Source organism: Dama dama, chromosome X (assembly GCF_033118175.1).
Source record: "Dama dama isolate Ldn47 chromosome X, ASM3311817v1, whole genome shotgun sequence".
Lineage (NCBI taxonomy): Eukaryota > Metazoa > Chordata > Mammalia > Artiodactyla > Cervidae > Dama > Dama dama.
This window is the reverse complement of record NC_083714.1, coordinates 162,715,866-162,742,826: the sequence shown is the minus strand read 5'-3', so window position 1 is coordinate 162,742,826 and position 26,961 is coordinate 162,715,866. Positions and strand designations below refer to the sequence as shown.

Here is a 26,961-nt window from a genome sequence, read left to right as displayed (position 1 = left end):
ATCACCAAATCCTGGAGTTTGCTGGGTTCAGTTACAGAGGTTCAGTTCAATTTCTGTACTTTTATATCTCTAATCATTATCCACCCATTTTTTTTATTATTATTGACAAGATCATCACAGAGCTGGTGTCCTGAGAGTAAACTGTCTGAGTATAATTGACAGAGTGGTTGCCCATGATTTCTTTCATCTGGGTTCCCTGACTCTTGAATAGTTCAGGAAGAAGGTGAAAAGAACACACATCATAGTATCAAGAGCTAAAAGTAAGGCAGAAATCTTACCCACTGTAGTGAGGCTAGGTTATATCCACAGGACAAAACGAAACTGTAGAGATGAACTTGTGAGGAATCCTTGAGTAGGGTAGGAAATAAAAACTTTCTCCTGTTGAAAATAATTTGTTAAATTTACATATAACAATCTACTAAACAAAGCCATAGTGTATACACACACACACACATACACACACACACACACACACACGATGGAATACTACACACACTGAAGTTTTTCCCATCTGTAGCAACTTGAGTGGACATTGAGGGTATAGGCTAAGTGAAAGAATTTAGACAGAGAAAGACAAATACTGTATGATGTCACTTGTATGTTAAATCTAAAAAATAAATCCAACAGGTCAATATTATAAAAAAAAGCAGCAAACCAACAGATACACACAACCCACTAGTGGTTACTAGTGTGGATAGCAAAGGGGGTTGGGGTAAGATAAGAGGAGTGGAGCAAGAGGTATTAGCTATTATGTATAAAATAAACAGTGTACAAAACTATATTCTACAACACAGGGAATAAAGCCAATATTCTTATAATGATAAATGGGTCCATAAAAATTATGAATCACTACATGATATGTCTATAACTGTATAATACCATTAAAAATGGAAAAGACCGTTCTAAATTCCATATATATGCGTTAGTATACTGTATTGGTGTTTATCTTTCTGGTTTACTCCACTCTGTATAAAGGGCTCCAGTTTTATCCACCTCATTAGAACTGAATCAAATGCATTCTTTTTAATGGCTGAGTAATATTCCATGGTGTATATGTACCACAGCTTTCTTATCCGTTCGTCTGCTGATGGGCATCTAGGTTGCTTCCATGTCCTGGCTATTATAAACAGTGCTGCAATGAACATTGGGGCGCACGTGTCTCTTTCAGATCTGGTTTCCTCGGTGTGTATGCCCAGGAGTGCCCAGGAGCCCATTATACAGAGTGAAGTAAGCCAGAGAGATAAACACCAATATGGTATCCTAACGCATATATATGGAACTTAGAAAGATCATAATGATAACCCTATATGCAAGACAGAAAAAGAGACACAGATGTACAGAACAGACTTTGGGACTCTGTGGGAGAAGGCGAGGGTGGGATGATCTGAGAGAACAGCATCGAAACATGTATACTATCAAGGGTGAAACAGATCACCAGTCCAGGTTGGATGCATGAGACAAGTGCTCGGGGCTGGTGCACTGGGAAGACCCAGAGGGATGGGGTGGGGAGGGAGGCGGGAGGGGGGATCGGGATGGGGAACACATGTAAATCCATGGCTGATTCATGTCAATGTATGGCAAAAACCACTACAATATTGTAATTTGCCTCCAACTAATAAAAATAAATGGAAAAATATATATAATAAAATGAAATAAAAAAAGGAAAAGACCCTGATGCTGGAAAAGATTGAAGGCAGGAGGAGAAGCGGATGACAGAGAATGAGATGGTTGGAGGGCATCACCAACTTGATGGACATGACTTTGAGCAAGTTTTGGGCATTGGTGATGGACAGCGAAGCCTGGCATGCTGCAGTCCATGAGATTGCAAAGAATCGGACACAACTGAGTGACTGAACTGACTCACTGGACATCAACTAATACTTCAATTTCAAATAAAAAAATATAGACTCCTCTGAGAAATGCCCTCATAATGGGTTCCTGGGACACATGCCACAGATTAGTCTCCTTACACCAGACAGGGGCTTCCCTCATGGCCCAGTTGATAGAGAATCTGCCTGCAATAAAAGAGACTGCCTGCATGCAGGTGACTCGGGTTCAATCCCAGGTCAGGAGGATCATTTGGAGAGGTAAATGGCAACTCAGTCCAATAACCTTGTGTGGGAGATCCCATGGACAGAGGTGCCTGGCGAGCCACAGTCCGTGGGGACCAGAGTCGCACACACTTGAGTGACTAAACCACACCAGACAGTACCATCTTTAGTTCTGAAAAATAAGCTTAAACTGACTGCTTCAATGTTGAAGGAAGAACACAGAATTTGGGGTTATGTGTCTAGGACTGTTTGTCCCATTTTGGAATCTGAGGATACAAAGCAACATACATATCACTGTCCTTGAAATATTTCATACGTGCTGTGATTTCTCATCTAGTCTGAATGACAAATGTCCAAATTTACTTATGCTTCTCTTAAAATTAATACATTTATTAAAAACCACAGACTGCGAAAAAAGCTCAGCTGCCAAACAGGATATCAGATTACATCAATGCAACCAAGGTTTTATAAATAATCACTATTTGGTAATTACATATTGTGCCAAAAGATGTGTCCTATAAACAGCAGAAACAATTCACAACCACTTCAAAACTGGGAAACCGTCAGATTCTGTAGAGGACAAATCAATAGACTCACAAGATGAAGGCTGTGTTCCTGACTCTTCTCCTTGGCCTGGTTTGTGCTGCCCAAGAAGCCCCAGCTCAGCCAGAAGCCTCAGAGGTACCCAAATTCTGCTGATCTGGAAGAAGGTGTTGGTTCTGTGAGTGTGACAGAGAAAGATAGTCTTGTTAACATGGATGACCAGCTTGTGTATGTATGTATATGTGTACATACACACACATACTGTGATACACATATCTACATGAGCATAATACAACACTCTATCTTCCTGATCTTTGTATTGTCTGTATGTAAGAAAAATAAAAGCTAATATGCTATCATTTAGGGAGTTATGATTTGTCATGGTTTTAATGGTATTGTTTTAGCTATTTCAAGAGACTCTGAATTCTATTATTTCTGCTTGAATGTGAATCATTATTTCATTTCACATTAATCTGCAAGGTAGGAGGTGGAACACTACTTTGCTTAATAAGATTGACTTTACTTCTCTTCCGAGGTAAACGCAAATGCAAAGATTGTGCTGGGTGTTGGTGGAAAACATGTAGCCAGATTGACTGATGTTTATGGAGACCTTCCTTGTTAGATTACGGGAAAATGGTACACCATTTACATGGCTGCGGATAACAAGGAGAAGATTGAGGAAGGAGGCCCACTGAGGACATACTTCCGTCAATTTGAATGCATTGACAACTGTGAAAAACTGTCCATTAGTTTTATTCTCACGTAAGCACAATCTGCCCCAACTAAAAATGGGAAGACTGTTGAATTCTATCATGGGGTTCGGTCTCCAACAGGCAGTGAATGGTGGGGGTGATGCAAGTGAAGATGAGTGTGTGAACCCTGTTCATGGAAGGGTGACCTCCAGCGCTGGGGAACGGATAGTGACGAAGGAATGTCTTGTGTGTTTGTTTTTCAGGAATTATGATAGTTGCACCTTAATCACAGTAGTGGCGCAGAGAGGAGAAGGAAATGTTTACCATGTAGATTGTGAGTAGGCAAGCTTTGTCAATGTGTGTGTCTCCTCAATTTGAGTCACTAAGTCATGTCTGATTCTATGTGACCCCACGGACTGAAACATGCCAGGCTTCCCTGTCCTCCACTGTGTCCCGGAGTTTGGTCAGACTCACGTCCATTGAGTGGCGTCATCCAACCATCTCGCCCTCTGTCACCCCCTTCTCCTCCTGTCCTTAATCTTTCCCTCATCAGGGTCTTTTCCAATGAGTCAGCTCATCCCATCAGGTGCACAAAGTATTAGAGCTTCAGCTTCAGAATCAGTCCTTCCAGTGAACATTCAGGGTTGTTTTCCTAGAGGATTGACTAGTGTGATCTCCTTGCAGTCCAAGAGATTCTAGGAGTGGGTAGTGATTTCCTTCTCTAAGGAATCCTGCCAACCCAAGGACAAAAGCCAGGCCTCTTGCATTTCACACAGATTCGTTACCATCTGAGCCACCAGGAAACCCAAAAACATGGACCCTGTTCAGATCGATGGTCTTGGCCCCATCTAAGACAACCAGATGTCTGGACTTGTGTATATTTTCTCTATTCATTACAAATGCCAGCTTGGGAAAGACATTAAATTTTCCAGGCATTAATTCTGCACCAGAAAACTAGTGTAAGGTCCAATTTGGAAGGTGTCATTGATGGATTCTGAGAAATGCCCCAGAACAAAGATTCCCCATGTTCCTCTGACATGGGGAAGTGTAAACAGCTACCTAAGATTGCAACAATCCATTAATTTTTTTTTATTTGACATGCATGTGTCTGTGCTCAGATGCTCAGTCTTGACTCACTCTTAACGACCCCATGGACTATAGGCTACAGGTTCTTCTGTTCATGGGATATTCCTGGCAAGAATACTGGAGGGGGTTGCCATTTCCTCCTCCAGGGATATTCCTGACCTGGGGATCAAAAGGACATCTCAGGTATCTCCAGCACTGACAGGCAGATTCTTTACAGCTGAGCCCCCAGGGAAGCCACTTATTTAAGCTTACAAGATCAAAATTGCTTTAACTAAAGAGATTCTTTAAATATTAAAAGTTTTTACTGGCCTGATTAAGAAGCGGAACCTGATTAAATTAAAGGCCACAGAAAAGTATGGGGATGAAGTAACAGAAAAATTTCAAAATAATTTTATGTAATTTGAAAACAAAAGGGGACTAGCACATATTTATACCTCTATTGTTTGCAATACTGGAAAGAATTTCCATATTCCAATGCTGTAACATTGAGTGATTAAATGTCTACATATTTGATTTTTCAAACAGAATATGTGCAATGGAGCATTCTGATTTGATCTGCTGCATGTTTTTTAATTTCCAATGTGGACATGCAGCCATAGGGACTAAATAAGAATCACTTCAGAGAATATATCTCCAGCATTTGGCAACTGCCTCATTTCTAGCTCTTTTATCACCCTCTCTACTAGGAAATAAATTTAGTTTATCTATTAATTTTCATTTTAACATGATTTGCTTAAATTTAGAGAATACCTTTGTAATCAGGACTGTACTTGTAAATTCGGTCACAAAATTCCTGAAAAGTTAATAGTCATCTTTAACGGTAAACTCTTATGAGCTGGTATGAGATGGTTCAGGTCCACAACCCACTATAGTTGCAATAGGCTACTTCACTATCATTCACAGACTGTTCAGTCTAGGAGACTGGAAGATCTTCCTATCATCAGCAGAGAGTCATGTGGAGAAAGCTTTCCTAGTTCACTAGCTGTCTTAACTGTTTCTTACAACACACCCATTATAAATGTCATTTCGACAAAGGTCACCATCAGAGGTATGGGAAGAATAAGGGATGTCCAGATGAAAAAGAGAGTAGTTAATTGTATTGAGGTTTGAACTTATGTTTCTCTGTCACAGACATGGGTAAAAATTCTGTGCAACTGATCCCTGCATCACAAACCATGTTGGTATTCTATGCTCAAAACTTTGATGGAGAGAAGACCACAAAAGTGACTTATGCTGTCGGTATGTACTGCAGCTCATTCTATGCGAACTAGTCATGTTAATATTATCAGTATTTTTGTATTGAGAACAGAAGACATTACACATTGTACATTTTATTAGGCACACTGCACCAGACATGTACTCACATGGGAGAACTCAGACTTCATGTGACATGAGTCAGAGCTGCCCAAAGGTTTCCTAACAGGAACCTGAACAAATGTATCCACTGGCTCTCTTACTATGTGGCTTTTTAAAAAATTAGATACACTCATCCTGGAGGTGCACAAAAATAACCCAGGATGGGCCATGGGATTCTTGTTGAATATCACATGTTGGAGCTGCCAGATTCTGACACCAATGTGAACCAAGGTTTCAAATTGAGATTAGCAGACTCACAGTGCCCGACCGTGAGTGCATTCATCTCCATCACAAATGCTTTACTCTTTGTCACAATTGTTAAGATAAATCCTGACACCTGAATTAATGCTCTGGAAAAAACACTGGATCATACTGAATCCTTCAGAGGCATGTGGTGAAGCATGTGAATCATGGGCCACGCGGCCAAGCCCACATGGAAACTGCCTGGTGCCTTTATCCTTTCTGATATAAAATCCACGTTGGGACCATGTAGGGGGAGTGTCTGGTGTCTGAGGATGCCAAAGCCCGAGTTTTCCGTCTCAGTACCATGTGTGATGAGATTAGTGCTTGGTGAATGTTCAAATCATTTCTCCCTCATTTTGTGAATTTTGTTGCTCAGTCGCTAAGTTCTGCCTGACTCTCTGACCTCATGGACAGCAGCATGCCAGGCTCCTTGGTCTTCCACTCTGCCCCAGAGTTTGTTCAAACTTATTCTCATCGAGTCGGTGCTGCTCTCTAACCACTCCGTTGACTGGAGGTCATGAACACCCCAGAGACGCAATTCTAGGATGTAGACAAAGTGGACAGGAACAGGTAGCGTTGGGAAGAACTGTGAGTTTCTAAGTCCACCATGACCTTCTCGGATGTTCCACTAGAGACAGCATTGACTCGGGGCTGCTGAAGCTCACAGGTGAATGGTCTGCAGTTCTCTCAGTAGTTGTGAGAACTGGAATGTGACAAAATGGAAACTATGTGCAGTCTACCCCCTTGGACCCATCTGAAGACCTGTATGCACACATGGGCACCTCTGTAGAAAATTCCCTGGTGAGCAGGGTTTAGGTGATGGAGGAGGGAAGTGGTCATGCTGAGACTCACTGGACACTACAGATAACAGCCAGGGGACACTCGGTAACCAATGAAGGATTCTGATGCACACCTCTTCTGCCCTGTTTGCTATGAAATCCAGGCCAAGGAGACAGTTTGAGTCAAGAAGATATTCAGAAGTATGAGGAAGTGAACAACGAAAGGGGCATTCCAAATGAAAATACAGAAGATGGCGCCCAGACAGGTAAAGAAAGCCCTGAGGACAGTGGGTGTCAGAAATGAGAACACATCACGAGGACGCTTGATTCACATTCCCTGCTCCCTCAGGCATCTTTCATGCAGCTTGTCATGACATAATTATCTGAAGTAGAGGCGTATCAATGATCATTTTTGCCCTCATTTATTCTCTTTCGCAGACCACTGTCCTAAATAAGAACTGAGAACCTCCGTTGGGTGAGTAGAAACATGGTAGCTAACAACACTGAGTCTTCTTTAGTAGGTTAAGGCTTTTTTTTCTGGGGGCATACTGCTTTAAGAATGGGCTAGATACACAATTGGCTATTACTCAACCATGACAAAGACTGAAATAATGCCCTGCAGCAACGTGGATGGACCCAGAGATAATCGATAAGAAACAAAGAGAAAGGCACATATCATATGATATCCCTTAAATGGGGAACACTAAATATGACACAAATGAACTATTAAACAAACAGAAACAGACTCAAGACATGGAAGACAGAATATGGTTACCAACGTGATAACTGGGGGGAGGGATGAATTGGGAGTTTGGGTTTAAGAGATACATACTGCTAAACATAAAATAAACAACTAGAATCTGCTGTGGAGCACAGAAATCTATATGAATGACTTGTAATAACCTGCAAAGAGAATAATCTAGAAACGTACATATTTACCTACATATGTGTATCACTGAGGGCTTCCCTGGTAGCTCAGTACAAAGAATCTGCCCACTGATGCAGGGGATGCACGTCATACAATAGGTAATGACCAGCCACTCCAGTATCATTGCCTAGAAAATGTCAAAGACAGAGGCATCTGCAAACGTCCCATAGGAACACAGGAGTGGGACACGACTTGGCAGTTAAACAAAAATAACAAATGTATGCATAAAGCACTCTGCTGTGCCCCTGAAGCAAACACAGCATTGCACATCAACTACGTTTCAATAAAACTTTATCTAAAAAAAAAAATAGGATCATAAAATCATCCACTTTGCCAAGTGGCAAAGGCTAGGGCTTCCATTAATGTTTGGATGTAAGTATCTAAACACTCACGCTGGTCTAGACCCCAGAGTGACACGTTTTGCAGACAAAGGAGATTGTGTGAAGCCCTGAACTGTGAAACATGATGAACTCTGGGGGAATCCCAGTGTGAATGATCTTGCAGCCACATCTTTATGATTGTAAGAAAGTTTTACAGAAGATGTAAGCAGCATAGGCAACCCAGTACATAGTCCCCTACATCTCAGACATGTGCATATGTAACTTACTAACTCTCATCATAAGACCGGATACCACGTTGCTCACAGCTAGTTTCACTTCAGTTCAGTCGCTCAGTTGTGTCCAACTCTGCGACCCCATGGACAGCAGCATGGCAGGCCTCCCTGTCCATCACCAACTCCCGGAGTTTACTCAAACTCACGTCCATTGAGTCAGTGATGCCATCCAACCATCTCATCCTCTGTCGTCCCCTTCTCCTCCCACCTTCAATCTTTCCCAGCATCAGGGTCCTTTCCAATGAGTCAGTTCTTCGCATAAACTGACCAAAGTATTGGAGTTTCAGCTGCAGCATCAGTCCTTTCAATGAATATTCAGGACTAATTTCCATTAGGATGTACTGGTTGGATATCCTTGCAATACAAGGGAATCTCAAGAGTCTTCCTCAACAGCACAGTTGAAAAGCTTCAATACATCGGCACTCAACCCTCTTTATATTCCAACTCTCACACCCATACATGACTACTAGAAAAACCATAGCTTTACTAGATAAACACCAAGTAGCAATTCTATGCAAACCCCAAGGGCAGTCACATGAAGGTACTTCTGTGAAATGGGTCTTCTTGTAGGGGAATTTCTCACTGCTTCCACCAGTAACTGTTTGTATGTTCTCTTTCATTCTCTGACCAGCATCACGTTGATCCTAATCATCTCAACAACATCTTAAATTTTTTCATGTTTAATGAAGAAAATGAAATAATATGAGAAGCATCGCATCACTAATGTGTCACAATCATCCACATGAAGATTAGAGATCTTTTCCTTGAAATCGTCCTTTCTTCTCTCCCAGGAAATCATGACTCTGGCCCCATGGCTTTCCTGCCAAAAATCTCCTCTCCTCTTGCTGATGTTACTGAATTCCTAAACTGTTCAATAAAATGATTAGTACGCATATGTGTCCATAAAGAAAGATGCCATATTTGCAGATGCTAAAAATATGCAAATCCAACTATGTAGAAAATTGAGTATACCATGGTGTAAACACTGCAAGTATCTTGGCAAGAAGAGAGAATAAACCACAGATTCTAATTTTCTCTGAGCTTCCCTTGTGGCTCAGCTGGTAAAGAATCCACCTGCAATGCGGGAAAACTGGGTTGGATCTCTGGGTTGGGAAGAACCCCGGAGAAGGCCATGTATACCCACTCCAATATTCTGGCCTGGAGAATTCATGGACTGTATAGTCCATGGGGTGGCAAAGAGTCTGCCATGACTGAGCGACTTTCTCTTTCATTAATTTTATTCATTAATATGAGGTTCCCACCAGATGTCATGTAAGCAATGGGACTGGTTAGACAGACAATTTCAAATAGAACCTGTGCTTTCATAACTGGTATCAAAAAACAACTCAATTCTGTGATTAAGCAGTGCTCATCTGCTGTGGGGTTGCTAGTAGTGGTAAGGATTTAGCAGAATGCAGTGTGACAGGGGTTTCCCAGGTGGTTGCACTGGTTTAGAACATGCTGACAGAGGCAGATCACACAGGAAACCTGGGACCCTTCCCTGGGTTGGGATGATCCCCTGGAGAGGGGAATGGCAACCCACTCCAGTATTCTTGCCTGGAGATTCCCGTGGACAGGGGAGCCTTGCAGGCCATGGGGTCCATGGGGTCTCAAAGAGTCAGACACTATTTATTGATTGAGCACACATACACACACAACATAAGTGAACAGTAACTACTCAAGAAAGAGCACTGAGGTTGGATACAAGGCACCAGGTATGTGGTGTCTTATTTGGGGCATGTAGTGTTCAGCTCCAACCCGGAAGCAGAGGCTTTGCTGCTGATGGAGCTGATGAGTGATCTGTAGCTGTTCAGTCACTCATCAGGGGTGTTTTAAAATAACAGTCATTCATTGGTGCCTAACGACGGGGAGCAAAGGAGCCTCGTGGGAACACACAATGGTCATGCAACTGGACCAGACAAGAGACTCAGTCCATTTCAGTTCAGTTCAGTTCAGTCACTCAGTTGTATCTGACTCTTTGCAAACCATAGACTGCAGCTCGCCAGGTCTCCCTGTCCATCACCAACCCCCGGAGTTTACTCAAACTCATGCCCATCGAGTCGGTGATGCCATCCAGCCAGCTCATCCTCTGTCGTCCCCTTCTCCTCCTGCCCCCAATCCCTCCCAGGATCAGGGTCTTTTCCAATGAGTCAGCTCTTCGCATGAGGTGGCCAAAGTATTGGAGTTTCAGCTTCAGCATCAGTCCTTGCAATGAACACCCAGGACTGATCTCCTTTAGGTAGTTCAGTTTATATTCAGAGCTCGGATGGTCATGACCAGGCCAATCTAAGATGCTGGCAGAGAAGTCTAGAATAATAAAGACAGAGGCAAAGTAAACAGAAAGAAAAGAATACATGCAGTTCTGTCTTCCTTCGAGAATACAAAAAGACAATCTGCCTTCTGCTCCATTTTCGTACTTAATGCAGTCGCTGTATGGCTGGGTTTAAGTCTGGTATTTCTCAGGCCTCTAAGTATATATATATACACACATATATAGTATAAATACTCCATATATAATGTGTATGTTGCGTCCGACTCTTTGCGACCCCATGGACTGTAACCCACCATGCTCCTCTGTCCATGGAGTTCTCCAGGCAGGAATACTGGAGTGGGTTGCTACTTCCTTCTCCCCATATACAACAGACTCTATCTATAATGAGCTATACCTATAATAAATTATATCTACAATAAATTATATGTTATATGCTAATTAATTATATTAAAGCATCAAATACTTTTCATGGTTTGAAACTGCCTGTATATGTCTTGGAGGAACAAACTCTTTAATCAACTCCTTTTATTTAATAGAACTGTAATGCCTAGAATTACAGTGATGAAAACAGTGTGTCTGTGTGTGTGTGTGTGTGTGTGTGTGTTAGTTTCTGTTTGTCTGTGTGTGTGTCTATGTGTCTGTGTGCCTGTGTCTTTGTGTGTCCGTGTGTGTGTGTGCATGTTTGTGTGTGTGTGCATGCCATTTTTCTTGGTTCTGGACTGAAACCCATGGGGAAAACTCTGTAGCTGATGAGAACAGAACACTCCCAGACTGCACACAGACACCACACGTGCTACACTTTACAGACGTTTCTCTAATAACCTGATGAGTGAAGGGGTGACTTTTCTCGAGCACAGAAGGACTCAGAATTTCCATGTGAGTGATTACTCACAAGGCCAGCAGGAAGTGGGGGTGTGGTCAGGAGACGGGAGGTCATGAATCGCTGAGTCGGGGTGACAGTTGCTGCCACTTATTCCTTGAGTAATCATTACCAGGCAGTAAACACCTCACCATCGTTCCCAACACACTAGATCCTTTGGAGACTGTGCGTCTGGAAAGGGGAAGCCATTTCTTCCATTCATGTGCAAAGTAAGATCAATTTTTTTTTTAAACTAAGTAAGGTTCGTTAATTAGTTGAAATTCAAAATTTTTTAAGTTCCAAAACATATTTAAGGATTCACTCACAGGATGGTGGGCCATTTCCTGACTCTGTAATTCTTCTCCACAGAGAATAAGAATATAAGAGAGACACAGGTTTATATATCAGGTATGTGTTACACCAGATGGATTTAATAAATATGCCATTTCCTAAATATACCATAAATAGAAATGTAACTTTATGGTTTATTTATTTATAAATACAGAAGTAAATTTCCATAAAACTTGCAATATAAACTTATGAATATTATATCATTATAAATGGATACAGGGTTCAGTGTTATCAATAGCTACTATAATAACACTGTGTAGTTGTCCTTGTACATATATTTAATGTTTAATGAATCATGAATAATTGTGAGATTCACATAATAAAATGTACATAAATACACAAGTTATTCACCTGATTTATCTAATTTATGAATAAATACTGGACTTGTGCGAGGGCCCAGTGGTAAAGATTCCACCTGCCAATGCAGGGGACACGGGTTTCATCCCGGGTCCAGGAAGATTTCACATACCTTCGGACACCTCAGCCCATATGCCATAAGTACTGAGCCTCTATGCAGCAACTACGGAATCCCACAATGTGGAGCCCGGCCTCCACAACAAGATAAGCTACACAATGAACAGCCAGTGTGCCACAACTAGAGAGAAGCCCCCCCTCACTGCAAGTACAGAAAGTCTGCATGCTCCACAAAGACCCATTGCTGCCATGCATGAATAAATAAATGTTTATATAGTTTCCACTCATGTGTTACTTACCTGAATGTATCCATATAACAACGGCAGCTATGCATAACTTTATGCATATGGAATACTGCCTATGGCATAAGAATACTGCCATGACCTGTCACATCTTATGTTGTATATAGATATTGAGCTATTCCTCCGCGTCTCCTAAAGGAGACAGAGAGATGCGGATAGACACTTTCCTGGTCACTGCAGGAGCATGCAGGCCAACAGACAATGGGGTCCCAGGACAATCAGGGTTCTAGTGCTCATCATTCCAAAGATGAGCCAGAAGCAGTGAGAGGAACAACAAGGTGCTTCTACCCAACACAGGGAACTATAGTCAATCTCATACTGATCTATAATGGAACAGACTCTGAAAAACACTAGGCATTGTCTGTATGTATAACTGAATCACCATGGCATGGCAGAAACTAACACAACAACCGGAAATCAAAGATACTTCCTTTTATTTTTTTAATAAAGTGATAAGAGTTGACTCATTGGAAAAGACCCTGATGCTGGGAGGGATTGGGGGGCAGGAGGAGAAGGGGACGACAGAGGATGAGATGGCTGGATGGCATCACCGACTCGATGGGCATGAGTTTGAGTGAACTCCGGGAGTAGGTGATGGACAGGGAGGCCTGGCATGCTGCGATTCATGGGGTTGCAAAGAGTCAGACACGACTGAGTGACTGAACTGAACTGAACTGAAGAGGAAAGCAGGAGGGCACCAGTAAACCTCAATGCAAACAAAATAACTGCAGGGCTCAGCTCCCAGCAGGGTGTGTCTCCCTACCACACACACACCCCTCAGGATCCCACCAGCCATGTGGTGACCTGTCCTCAGCAAAACACACGGTAACCTGGGGTCAGTGGGCGCTCTCACCCTGCAGGGAACCAGGGGCGGGGGCACAGAACTGGAGTCCAGAATCACAGTGAATTCCTCCTGCTACTTTATGTCTCAGATGAAACGCCACTCCCCTGCCGTGTCTCATCAGAAGTAAATATTCTCAAGACACAAGTCCACCGTCACCCACAAGCTTAGCAACACAGCTCACACCATGCCCAAGGCACTCTTCGTTCAGTATCCAGCTAAACACGCTTCACATGACTTCCTGCTTCAACATTTTTAGTAATCTCCAGTGAGTAAAAAACCAAATCTCAACATGATTCTTGTCTTGAAATTCAGCAATTCTGATGCAGGGACTGTCTTGGTGGTCCAGCAGTTAAGAATCCATGTTCCAAAGAACAGAATGTTGGGTTCTACCCATCGTCGGAGAACGAAGATCACGCATGCCCTGGAGCAACTAAGAGTCGACACAGCCAAAAAAAAAAAATAAAAAATGCTGATGCCAACCTAACATTCAGGCCAAATACCCACATTTCTGCTTAAGGAAGTCTGTTCATCCTTCCGTATTTATATATTTATTTTTCATCCTTCCGTATTTAATCCAAATAGTTTCTTCCTGCTTACTTTCTGGCTTTTGGTAATGTATTCATCTTTGTGGTCTATATTTATCTACCTCACAACATTTTATAATATAATTTTCTCAAGTGTCTCATAAAAAGACTACAGATCCCTTGAGGAAAATTTATAGTAATAAAGTAAGTAAAAGTAGGTCAGTCCTGTCCTACTATTTCTGACCCCACCAACTATACAGTCCATGGAATTCTCCAGGCCAGAATATTGAAGTGGGCAGCCTTTCCCTTCTCCAGGGGATCTTCCCAACCCAGGGATCAAAACCAGGCCTCCTGCATTGCAGGCAGATTCTTCACCAGATGAGCCACCTGGGAAACCCAAGAATCCTGCAGTGGGTAGCCTATCCCCTCACTAGCATATCTTCACGACCCCAGGATTAAACCAGGATCTTCTGCATTGCAGGCAGATTCTTTACCAACTGAGCTATCAAGGAAGCCCAAGGGGAGTTTATGTGAAATAAAGTATTTCTCAGTTAGTTGAAATATCTCAAAGCACCCATATTATGCTTGACAGAGGATGAGATGGTTGGATGGCATCACCAACTCAACAGACATGGGTTTGGGTGGACTCCGGGAGTTGGTAATGGACAGGGAAGGCCTGGCGTGGTGCGGTTCCTGGGGTCGCAAAGAGTCGGACACGACTGAGTGACTGAACTGAACTGGACTGACATCATGCTGGCAAGGAAAAGGATAATTTACAGTCTTTATTTGGGGCAGAATAGAATTTGTCTTCTCTGTCACCATTCACCGCCACTGCTGTGGGCACCTTGTTTATTTTCAGTGACTCCAGCCCTCAGCTCCATTCTGTGAGCCTACGCCTTGTTCTAACATCCTTCTCTCATTTGCTCTGGCCTAAAAGGGGCAGTCCATAAATACATTTTGAAAATTTGGCAATAAGAACTTGTTTCATGTCCTGCTCCACATCCACTCCAAACTACTGTAAATCAATCAGTCAATCAATTAATCAATCATAATAATTTCACTTAGGTGTCTATGTGGATTCCTATTCCCCAAGTTATTTTGCTGGAAGACTCTATGAGAACATGTGTACTTTGCAGTCTCTGTAACTCTGAGCTCCCAGGTATCTGCACTGCATGAAAATGAAGTTGGAAAGTGAGTGTAGATAGGTGGCAGGTCACAGGAGCAATGCAGCCAAAATCAAAACTTATTAAATGACAACACAGCCTTGCTGACTGAAGTAGATAGTATTGTGCAGACAGACACAAATTCAGGTATTAATTATAAAACCCTCTTCCATTTTGCACATAAGCCTAACAGAAGACACATTACTCAAATCTTTTGCAATATAAACAGACTTCTTATTGAGTGAAAGGAAGGTTGACACAAATGCTCTTAAATATAATAATGAGGTACAATAAAACATGTGACCAGGGAGACAGACCACTAAAATAGCTTCAAGAATTTAAAGTGAAATGGCTGCAGTTTAAATAATGAAAGTGTTAGGCACCAAACAGGAAACAGGAAACATGAGCCACTAAAAAATATTTTATCTTCAAAAATTATTTTCAAGGTCTTTCTCCCAGTTGACAATATATCCATCCAACCCTAGAGAAGAGGGATCTATGGCACAGTGACTACAATCATGAAATTAAAAGATACTTGCTCCTTCAAAGAAGAGCTATGACAAATGTAGGTAGTGTATTGAAAAGGAGACACATTACTTTGCTGACAAACATCTGTGTAGTCAAAGCTATGGTTTTTCCAGTATGGATGTGAGAGTTGGACCAAAAAGAAAGCTGAGCACTGAAGAATTGATGCTTCTGAACTGTGGTGTTGGAGAACACTCTTGAGAGTCCTTTGGACTGCAAGGAGATCCAACCAGTCCATCCTAAGGGAGATCAGTACTGGGTGTTCATCAGAAGGACTGAAGCTGAAGCTGAAACTCCACTACTTTGGCCAACTCATGCAAAGAGTTGACTCATTGGAAAAGACCCTGATGCTGGGAGGGATTGGGGGCAGGAGGAGAAGGGGTCGACAGAGGATGAGATTGTTGGATGGCATCACTGACTCAACGGACATGAGCATGAGCAAACTCTGGGAGATGGTGAAGGACAGGAAAGCCTAGGGTGTTGCATTCCATGGGGTTGCAAAAAGATGGACACAATTGAGGGCCTGAACAATACAATAGCAACAGGGCTGAGTTTAATCAGTGTGCATCAGTGTACTCTTAAAGGTTTCCAGAAGTTAAGGAGTAGGAAGGTGCAATCAAAGTAAAAGCTGCTTGCAACTTTAATAAGAAACAAGTGAAGGAACACATCTGTCTCACGAAGTTACCCTGTGTGTGTGTTGTGAGTAAGATAAAACTATTTAAAAGCTATGTTCTAAGCGAATGGCAAGTATACTTGATACATTATTAATTATAGTCACCATACTGTTCATTACATCTTTCTTGAAATCACAGGATCTCTTCAGGTAATTGTAACTTAAAAAAAAAAAAACACCTTGTAGTTCAGTCGGGAAAGACTCTGCCTGCAATGCAGAAGACCCGGGTTCAATTTCTGGATCAGGAAGATCCCCTGGAGAATGGAATAGCAACCCATTCCAGTATGCTTTCTCAGAGAATCCGATGGACAGAGGAGCCTTGGGGGTTGTGGTGTTACAGTCCATGGGGTTGCAACAGTCGGACACTACTGAGCAGCTAAATAAAAATAACAAAGGACTCATTTAAGTCAATAAAGCTTTATTTTTCAAACTGGGCATCTGCTTATGTTGACGACTCTGCAAGTCTCAAGCATTTACTCAATGATTATTTGTTTTAGATTCAAAATGTAGCAAACATAATGCCTTGCTGTTTAGATAGCTCCCTGGGAAAATCAGTAGAAAAACATAATACTGTAATGATCTATAAATGGATGACCAATCTTAAATTCACGAGTTTGTGAACTATGAACACTTAATGCTTATGACAGGAACTTGTTGAAGGCTAGTCATATGACCCTCATTTTTTAATTGTCTAGTTTAATTCTGTCTCAAACACAAATAAAGAATGGGGGCCAACAAACCAAAACAAAATGAAACCTGTGCCACGAAAGAGAGACAGAAATATACACACAGATGGATTTTGCATAAAGTACATAAGTGTAAGGGAAATTTTGCATAAGTACAAGGGAAATTCAGAGGAAAATAATAAATGTGTGGAGCAAAGTTGTAGAAATTGGATATCCATTTGCCAGGAAAAAAAAAAAAAAGAACTTCATTCATCACTCCATGTGTTACAACTAACACAGAGAGATTTATAGACCTATATGTAAGACCTAGACCAAGAAGTACTCTAGGGAGGAGCCAAGATGGCGGAGGAGCAGGACGGGGAGACCACTTTCTCTCCTACAAATTCATCAAAAGAATAACTGAACGCAGAGCAAACTTCACAAAACAACTTCTGATCGCTAGTTGAGGTCATCAGGCGCCCAGAAAAGCAGCCCATTGTCTTCGAAAGGAGGTAGGACAAAATATAAAAGATAAAAAGTGAGACAAAAGAGCTAAGGACGGAGATCCGTCCCGGGAAGGGAATCTTAGGCGGCATTGCTTGGGGTAGGGTCTGGGGCTGAGTGCCCTGAGGACAATCGGAGGGAGCTTCTGTGAGTTGCCAACTTGAACTGTGGGAGACCAAAAGAGAGAGAGTAAATTAACCGGCCCGAACACACTGCCGGCCGTTCGCAGAACAAAGAGACCGAGAGGGTCCAGAGAGGAGCTCGCAGGCTGCGGACCGGCCCAGCCCCGCCGGAGGCAGGAGGCAGGGGGGAGGGGAAGGTCGCGGCGAGACACAGGGCGCAGGCACCCGACCGGCGCGGGCGGGGACTGGGGCTGGGGACGCGGAGGGCAGAAGGCGCGCGCACCCGACTGGCGCCAGCGGAAACTGAGACTGGGTCCGCGGAAGGGAGGGGGCGCGCCACACCTGGGGAGAGTGCGCCCACCAAGCCCCTGGCTGCCTGGACCGCTCTGACGGGGAAGGCACAGAGAGCAGGCGCAGCTTTTCCTTCCGCGCTTTTGTGGAACACCCGAGGGCTGGAACCTCGCGCAGCGCGGGGCGCGCTCCATATAGAACAGCCGGAAGCCTGAGCGGCGCAGACGGAGAGGGCAGCGTCAGCCCCTCCCGGCAGCGCCAGCCTTTCCCCGCGGCGCAAGCCCGTCACCACAGCGACAACCCCTCCCCGCGGAGCGACGGAACTAGCTACCTGAATAAGAGTCCACCTCCGCCCGCCTGTGTCAGGGCGGAAATGAGGCTCTGAAGAGACCGGCAAACAGAAGCCAAATAAACAAAGGGAACCGCTTCAGAAGGGACTGGTGCAACAGATTAAAATCCCTCTAGGAAACATTGTCTACACCGGAGGAGCCTGTAGATATCGAGAAGCGTAAGCTGGAACGAGGAGCTATCTGAAACTGAGCCGAACCCACACTGACCGCAAAAGCTCCAGAGAAACTCCTAGATATAATTTTATTTTTTTCCCTTTTTTTTTCTTCTTTTTTTATTTTTTCTTCTTTATTTTTTCTCTTTTGTTTTCCTTTAAAATCCCCTATTACTCCCCCCTTACTGCTTAACTTTTATTTCCATAGATTTTACGATTTTTTTAATTAGGGAAAAAAAAATTTTCTTTTCTTTTTTTTTTTCTGTTTTCTTCCTTTTTTTTCTTTCCTTTTTCTCTTCTATTTTCTATTTTTCTTTTTCTCTTATTTCTTTTAAAGTCCTCTAGTACTCCTCTACTACTCCTTAATTTTCATTTTCAATACACTATAACCTTACAAAAAAAAACAGAAGAGAACCCCTATTTTTAAACCGAAGATTATTCTCTCCCAATCTTGACTCTCTGTTTTCTACCTCAGAACACCTCTATTTCTTCCTTTCCCCTTCTCTTCCCAATCCAATTCTGTGAATCTTTGTAGGTGACTGGGCTACGGAGAACACTCTGGAAACAAACAACTGCGTAGATCTGTCTCTCTCCTCTTGACTCCCCCTTTTTATCCTCCTGCTCATCTCTATCTCCCTCCTCCCTCTCCTCTTCTTCATGTAACTCTGTGAACCTCTCTGGGTGTCCCTAACGGGGGAGAATCTTTTCGCCATTAACCTAGAAGTTTTCTTATCAGTGCTGTATAGTTGGAGAAGTCCTGAGACTACAGGAAGAATAAAACTGAAATCCAGAGGCAGGAGACTTAAGCCCAAAACCTGAGAACACCAGAAAACTCCTGACTACATGAAACTTTAAGTAATAACTGACCGTCCAAAAGCCTCCATACCTACACTGAAAACAACCGCCACCCAAGAGCCAATAAGTTTTAGAGCAAGACATACCACGCAAATTCTCCAGCAACGCAGGAACATAGCCCTGAACATCAATATACAGGCTGCCCAAGGTCACACCTAACACATAGACCCATCTCAAAACCCATTACTTGGCACTCCATTCCTCTCCAAAGAGAAGAAATCAAGTTCCACGCACCAGAACACTGATGCAAGCTTCCCCAACCAGGAAACCTTGGCAAGCCAATCGTCTAATCCCACCCACTGGGTAAATCCTCCACAATAAAAAGGAACCACAGACCTCCAGAATACAGAAAGCCCACTCTGGACACAGCAATCTAAACAAGATGAAAAGGCAAAGAAATACCCAACAGGTAAAGGAACATGAAAAATGCCCACCAAGTCAAACAAAAGAGGAGGAGATAGGGAATCTACCTGAAAAAGAATTTAGAATAATGATAATAAAAATGATCCAAAATCTTGAAAACAAAATGGAGTTACAGATAAATAGCCTGGAAACAAAGATTGAAAAGATGCAAGAAATGTTTAATAAAGACCTAGAAAAAATAAAAAAGAGTCAATTAAAAATGAACAATGCAATGAATGAGATCAAAAACACTTTGGAGGGAACCAAGAGTAGAATAACAGAGGCACAAGATAGGATAAGTGAGGTAGAAGATAAAATGGTGGAAATAAATGAAGCAGAGAGGAAAAAGGGAAACAGGATCAAAAGAAATGAGGACAACCTCAGGGACCTCTAGGACAATGTGAAACGCCCCAACATTCGAATCATAGGAGTTCCAGAAGAAGAAGACAAAAACAAAGGCCATGAGAAAATACTCGAGGAGATAATAGCTGAAAACTTCCCTAAAATGGGGAAGGAAATAGCCACCCAAGTCCAAGAAGCCCAGAGAGTCCCAAACAGGATAAACCCAAGGCAAAACACCTCAAGACACATATTAATCAAATTAACAAAGATCAAACACAAAGAACAAATATTAAAAGCAGCAAGGGAGAAACAACAAATAACACACAAAGGGATTCCCATAAGGATAACAGCTGATCTATCAATAGAAACCCTCCAGGCCAGAAGGGAATGGCAGGACATTCTGAAAGTAATGAAAGAGAATAACCTACAACCTAGATTACTTTATCCAGCAAGGATCTCATTCAGATAGGAAGGAGAATTCAAAAGCTTTACAGATAAGCAAAAGCTGAGAGAATTCAGCACCACCAAACCAGCTCTTCAACAAATGCTAAAGGGTCTTCTCTAGACAGGAAATGCAGAAAGGTTGTATAAATGTGAACCCAAAACAACAAAGTAAATGGCAACAGGACCACACCTATCAATAATCACCTAAATGTAAACAGGTTGAATGCCCCAACCAAAAGACAAAGATTGGCTGAATGGATACAAAAACAAGACCCCTATATATGCTGTCAACAAGAGACCCACCTCAAAACAAGAGACACATACAGACTAAAAGTGAAGGGCTGGAAAAAAATATTTCATGCAAACGGAGACCAAAAGAAAGCAGGAGTCACAATACTCATATCAGATAAAATAGACTTTCAAATAAAGGATGTGAAAAGAGACAAAGAAGGACACTATATAATGATCAAAGGATCAATCCAATAAGAAGATATAACAATTATAAATATATATGCACCCAACATAGGAGCACCGCAATATGTGCGGCAAACACTAACGAGTATGAAAGAGGAAATTAATAGTAACACAATAATAGTGGGAGACTTTAATACCACACTCACAACTATGGATAGATCAACTAAACAGAAAATTAACAAGGAAACACAAACCTTAAATGACACAATGGACCAGCTAGACCTAATTGATATCTATAGGACATTTCACCCCAAACAATCAACTTCATCTTTTTCTCAAGTGCACACGGAACGTTCTCCAGAATAGATCACATCCTGGGCCATAAATCTAGTCTTGGAAAATTCAAAAAAATTAAAATCATTCCAGACATCTTTTCTGACCACAGTGCAGTAACATTAGATCTCAATTATAGGAAAAAAAATGTTAAAAATTCAAACATATGGAGGCTAAATAACACGCTTCTGAATAACCAACAAATCATAGAAGAAATCAAAAAAGAAATCAAAATATGTATAGAAACGAATGAAAATGAAAACACAACAACCCAAAACCTATGGGACACTGTAAAAGCAGTGCTAAGGGGAAGGTTCATACCATTACAGGATTACATCAAGAAACAAGAAAAAAACCAAATAAATAACCTAACTGTACACCTAAAGCAATTAGAGAAGGAAGAAATGAAGAACCCCAGGGTTAGCAGAAGGAAAGAAATCTTAAAAATCAGGGCAGAAATAAATGCAAAAGAAACTAAAGAGACTATAGCAAAAATCAACAAAGCTAAAAGCTGGTTTTTTGAAAAAATAAACAAAATTGACAAACAATTAGCAAGACTCATTAAGAAACAAAGAGAGAAGAACCAAATTAACAAAATTAGAAATGAAAGTGGAGAGATCACAACAGACAACACTGAAATACAAAGGATCATAAGAGACTACTACCAGCAGCTCTATGCCAATAAAATGGACAACTTAGATGAAATGGACAAATTCTTAGAAAAGTATAACTTTCCAAAACTGAACCAGGAAGAAATAGAAGATCTAAACAGACCCATCACAAGCAAGGAAATCGAAACTGTAATCAGAAATCTTCCAGCAAACAAAAGCCCAGGACCAGATGGCTTCACAGCTGAATTCTACCAAAAATTTAGAGAAGAGTTAACACCTATCTTACTCAAACTCTTCCAGAAAATTACAGATGAAGGTAAGCTTCCAAACTCATTCTATGAGGCCACCACCACCCTAATTCCAAAACCAGACAAAGATGCCACAAAAAAAGAAAACTACAGGCCAATATCACTGATGAACATATATTCAAAAATCCTTAACAAAATTCTAGCAAACAGAATCCAACAACATATTAAAAAAAATCATACACCATGTCCAAGTGGGCTTTATCCCAGGAATGCAAGGATTCTTTAATATCCGCAAATCAATCAATGTAATACACCACATTAACAAATTGAAAGATAAAAACCATATGATTATCTCAATAGATGCACAGAAAGCCATTGACAAAATTCAACACTCATTTATGATTAAAACTCTCCAAAAAGCAGGAATAGAAGGAACATACCTCAACATAATAAAAGCTATATATGACAAACCCACAGCAAGCATCACCCTCAATGGTGAAAAATAGAAAGCATTTCCCCTGAAATCAGGAACAAGACAAGGGTGCCCACTCTCACCACTACTATTCAACATAGTTTTGGAAGTTTTGGCCACAGCAATCAGAGCAGAAAAAGAAGTAAAAGGAATCCAGATAGGAAAAGAAGAAGTGAAACTCTCACTGTTTGCAGATGACATGATCCTCTACATAGAAAACCCTAAAGACTCTACCAGAAAATTACTAGAGCTAATCAATGAATATAGTAAAGTTGCAGGATATAAAATTAACACACAGAAATCCCTTACATTCCTATATACTAACAATGAAAAAACAGAAAGAGAAATTAAGGAAACAATAGCATTCACCATTGCAACAAAAAGAATAAAATACTTAGGAGTATATCTACCTAAAGAAACAAAAGACCTATACATAGAAACCTATAAAACACTGATGAAAGAAATCAAAGAGGACACAAACAGATGGAGAAACATACCGTGTTCATGGATTGGAAGAATCAATATTGTCAAAATGGCTATTCTACCCAAAGCAATCTATAGATTCAATGCAATCCCTATCAAGCTACCAACGGTATTTTTCACAGAACTAGACCAAAGAATTTCACAATTTGTATGGAAATACAAAAAACCTCGAATAGCCAAAGTAATCTTGAGAAAGAAGAATGGAACTGGAGGAATCAACCTGCCTGACTTCAGACTCTACTACAAAGCCACAGTCATCAAGACAGTATGGTACTGGCACAAAGACAGAAATATAGATCAATGGAACAGAATAGAAAGCCCAGAGATAAGTCCACGAACCTATGGACACCTTATCTTTGACAAAGGAGGCAAGGATATACAATGGAAAAAAGACAACCTCTTTAACAAGTGGTGCTGGGAAAACTGGTCAACCACTTGTAAAAGAATGAAACTAGAACACTTTCTAACACCATACACAAAAATAAACTCAAAATGGATTAAAGATCTAAATGTAAGACCAGAAACTATAAAACTCCTAGAGGAGAACATAGGCAAAACACTCTCCGACATGAATCACAGCAGGATCCTCTATGACCCACCCCCCAGAATATTGGAAATAAAAGCAAAAATAAACAAATGGGACCTAATGAAACTTAAAAGCTTTTGCACTACAAAGGAAACTATAAGTAAGGTGAAAAGACAGCCCTCAGATTGGGAGAAAATAACAGCAAATGAAGCAACAGACAAAGGATTAATCTCAAAAATATACAAGCAACTCCTGCAGCTCAATTCCAGAAAAATAAATGACCCAATCAAAAAATGGACCACAGAACTAAACAGACATTTCTCCAAAGAAGACATACAGATGGATAACAAACACATGAAAAGATGCGCAACATCACTCATTATCAGAGAAATGCAAATCAAAACCACAATGAGGTACCATTACACGCCAGTCAGGATGGCTGCTATCCAAAAGTCTACAAGCAATAAATGCTGGAGAGGGTGTGGAGAAAAGGGAACCCTCTTACACTGTTGGTGGGAATGCAAACTAGTACAGCCACTATGGAAAACAGTGTGGATATTTCTTAAAAAACTGGAAATAGAACTGCTATATGACCCAGCAGTCCCACTTCTGGGCATACACACTGAGGAAACCAGATCTGAAAGAGACACGTGCACCCCAATGTTCATCGCAGCACTGTCTGTTATAGCCAGGACATGGAAGCAACCTAGATGCCCATCAGCAGATGAATGGATAAGGAAGCTGTGGTACATATACACCATGGAATATTACTCAGCCGTTAAAAAGAATTCATTTCAACCAGTCCTAATGAGATGGATGAAGCTGGAGCCCCTTGTACAGAGTGAAGTAAGCCAGAAAGATACAGAACATTACAGCATACTAACACATATATATGGAATTTAGAAAGATGGTAATGATAACCCTATATGCAAAACAGAAAAAGAGACACAGAAATACAGAACAGACTTTTGAACTCTGTGGGAGAATGTGAGGGTGGGATATTTCAAAAGAACAGCATGTATGCTATCTATGGTGAAACAGATCACCAGCCCAGGTGGGATGCATGAGACAAGTGCTCGGGCCTGGTGCACTGGGAAGACCCAGAGGAATCGGGTGGAGAGGGAGGTGGGAGGGGGGATCGGGATGGGGAATACGTGTAACTCTATGGCTGATTCATATCAATATATGACAAAACCCACTGAAATGTTGTGAAGTAATTAGCCTCCAACTAATAAAAAAAAAAAAAAAAAGAAGAAGTACTCTAGAGGTAAAACATGGGTGGAAGCTCTGTGACCTAAAACTAAGAGGTCAGTGATTAGAAAATACACCAAAACAGATTCACTCACTGGGAACAATACGTTAGTAACCTGATCTTGATCAACACAGAAATGTTTAAAAATTTCACGGATACCCTTAAGGAAGGATAAGAGAAGCCTGGGCCAGGGGAAAATATTTGCACATCCTCTATCTGAAAAAAGGACTTGTATCCAGAATACACTAACAATCTCCAGCCTTTAAAATAAGGAAACACACAACCTACTGGGTAATGACCAAATGACTTGCAGAGACACTTAACCAGAAAAAAGGGCAAATGGGAAGTAGAGACATTGTAAGATGTCCCATGTCTTTATTTCTTCAAGAAATGGAAGTTACAACTGTAACTGGATGCCATTATGCACTTACTATAATATCTGAAATATGAAAACAATAATAGGAAAACAACTGGTCACACCAGTTGTTGGCAAAAACCTGGAGCAAAGGTAGTTCCATTCACTGTTGGCAGGACTCTAAAATCCTAAGGCAGTGAGATCCAGTAGTTCTACCCCTAAATGTCTACCTAGGAGAAGAGATGGCTGAGTTCATTACAAAGGCTTGTCTATGACTGTGTATCCATCAACATCTGAATGGGTAAAAATGGAGTAAATCCACACTTTCCCTGGTGGCTCAGAGGTAAAGGACACAGATGCAAAGGCTGGAGGTGTGGGTTCCATCCCTGGGTTGGGAGAGTCCCCCTGGAGGAGGAAATGTCAAGGCACTCCAGTACTCCTTCCTGGGAAATCCTCTCAGCAGAGGAGCTTGGCGGGCTAAAGTCCATGGGGGCGCAAAAGAGTTAGACAGGCTTAGTGGCTAAGCACACACATATCCCTTTGCCCAAGCAAGATAACACTATACAGGACTAAACAGGAACAGAGTCTACAAAAAATACAGATGACTATTAAAATAAATATGCTAAGTGAAAGAAGCCAGAGACACACACACACACACACAGAGATTCGATTTCTTGGAAAACTCTAAAGAACACCAAATAACTTATGTTGGTGTTAGAAAACTGAAGAGTGCGTTCCCAGGACTGGGTGGGACGAGGTTAAAAGGGGAGGAAGGAAGGATGACCAAAGAGCCCAAGGATAGTTTTGAACTTGACAGATATGCTCACCATGCTGATTAAGGAAAAGATGTCACAGCTCTATTCATCCAAAGTTTATTAACTGTACCCCTAAAATATATGAACTTTTGTTGCATCTCAGATAATACTTTTAAAAGCTCCTCTTTTACTTCAGCTCTAGAGTTCAGTTCAGTTACAGAGGTTCAGTTCAACATCTGTATTTTTATATCTCTAGTCACTATCCATCCATTTACTTTTTTTTTTTTAATTAATAGGGCTGGTATCATCCTGAGAGGAAACTGAGTATTATTTAGAGAGAGGTTGCCCGTGTTTTCTCTAATCTAGGTCCCCTAATGCATGGAAAAGTTCAGGAGAAAGGTTGAAAGAACACGGATCTTAGTATCAGGAGCTACATGTAAGGCAGAAACCTTACCCACTGAAGTGAGACTAGGTTATATCCACAAGGCAAGATGAAATTATAGAGATGAACTTGGGAGGAATACTTGAGTAGGCTAGGAGATAAGAATTTTCTCCTGTTGAAAGTACTTGGTTAAGTTAAAATATAACAATCTAAACATAAAGAAGTCATAGTGTATACACACATACATACACACACACACACGTAATACTATGCAACCATAAAAAAGTTGAAATTTTGCCACTTGCAGCAACATGGATGACCTTTGATGGCACTCGGCCTAGTGAAAAAAGTCGAAGAAAGACAAATACTGTATGATATCACACTGAAATCTAAAAAATAAAATACATGAGTGAATATAACAAAAAAGCAGTAAATCCACAGATACAGAAAACAAACTAGAGATGAGTAGTGTGGGAAGCGGGGTAGGGGTAAGGTAAGAGGTGGGGAGTGAGAGGTACAAACTACCATGTATAAAATAAACAGGATACAAAGATATATGGTACAACATAGGGAACAAAGCCTATATTTTATACCTATAAATGGAGTATACAAAAATTGGAAATCACTATACGGTACATCACTAACTTCTATAATATTTTACATCAACCATACTTCAACTGCAAAACAAAGAAAATACAGACCCCTCCTCATCTTAGGGATGCCCTGACAACCAATTCCTGGTAAAGAACCCACATGTTAATCTTCATAAACTGGGCAGTACCATC

General features: G+C 41.3%; 1 long non-coding RNA gene across 1 annotated transcript in view; it reads right to left on the bottom strand.

Moving 5' to 3' along the window:
- The window catches only part of LOC133051933 (uncharacterized), a 71,687-nt gene that overhangs the window by 34,278 nt on the left and 10,448 nt on the right, over positions 1–26,961 (bottom strand). The window contains exons 2-3 of the long non-coding RNA XR_009691943.1: positions 2,649–2,770; positions 279–378 (exon numbers count right to left, since the gene is read on the bottom strand). This is a non-coding gene — a long non-coding RNA (uncharacterized LOC133051933). The remainder of the gene's footprint in view (positions 1–278; positions 379–2,648; positions 2,771–26,961) is intronic.